We start from the raw sequence: 1079 nt of genomic DNA on the forward strand, positions 1-1079 counted from the left end.
AGCTACAGGTGCTGAGCTGATTTATACTTCTTGATTTGGGCTTGCAAGGTTGTGTGCTTCCAGAAGTTTGTCCATTTCTTTTGCTAGTTTGTTTCACAGCAGTTTGGGTAGTATTCATGGATATTATTTTTTCTATAGTATCTGTTGTAATGTCTCCATTATCATTTCTGAATGAGCTTATTTCAGTCATTTCTCTTTTATTTCTGCTTAATCTAGCTAGCGATATAAAATTTTATTTATATTTCCACAGAACCAGCTTTTTGTTTCATTGATTTTTGTAATTTTGAGGGAGTTCCATTTCATTTAGTTCTACTCTAAGCTTTATTTCTTTTCTTCTGCTGGCTTTGGGTTTGGTTTGCTCTTTTCCTAGTTCCTTAAATGGAAATTAGATTGGTAATTTGTGATCTGTAGGCATTTAAGCTATAAATTTTCCCCTTAGAACTGCTTTTACTGTATCCTATAGATTTCGAAAGCTTGTGTCTTCCTTGTTATTTAGTTCAAGGAGTCTTTTGATTTCCATTTTAATGTCATCATCAACCCAACGATCATTCAGCAGCAAGTTGTTTAATTTCCATGACTGTGTACATTTAAGTGTTTCTTTTGGAAGTGATTTCTAGTTTTATTTCACTGTGGTCTGAGGAGGTACATGGTATGAATTTTTTTTTAATTTGTTGAAGTTTGTTTATGGGCTAAGATATTACCAGTCTGGGAAAATGTCTCAGATGTATTTAGTAGTTTGGGGTAAAATGTTTTATAAATGTCTGTTAGGCCCATTTGTTTTAGAGTCTTGTATAAATCCAGTGTTTCTTTATTGACTTTCTGCTTCAGTGTTCTGTCAGTGGGGTATCCTTGACAGTTTTGATTCTGTTTATTCCTTTGCTTACTTCTACACATGATAGAATTTGCTTTATGAATCTGGGAACTCCTGTGTTAAGGAGATATGTATATATTTAAGGTTGTTACATGTACTTGTCAAAGTGCTCTATTTACCATTGTTGATTTAAAGTCTATTTTATCTAATATGAAACTGGCTGCACCAGCTCACTCATATTCCACATATTAGTGTGGAATATGTTTTT

General features: G+C 33.1%; 1 protein-coding gene across 1 annotated transcript in view; it reads left to right on the top strand.

The window, feature by feature from the left end:
- Positions 1-1079, top strand: part of SLC25A31 (solute carrier family 25 member 31) — a 35624-nt gene that overhangs the window by 2857 nt on the left and 31688 nt on the right. The gene's annotated exons all lie outside the window — the stretch shown is intronic.

Source organism: Otolemur garnettii, unplaced genomic scaffold (assembly GCF_000181295.1).
Source record: "Otolemur garnettii isolate 467f Iridium unplaced genomic scaffold, OtoGar3 scaffold00093, whole genome shotgun sequence".
In the NCBI taxonomy this organism is placed as follows: Eukaryota; Metazoa; Chordata; class Mammalia; order Primates; family Galagidae; genus Otolemur; species Otolemur garnettii.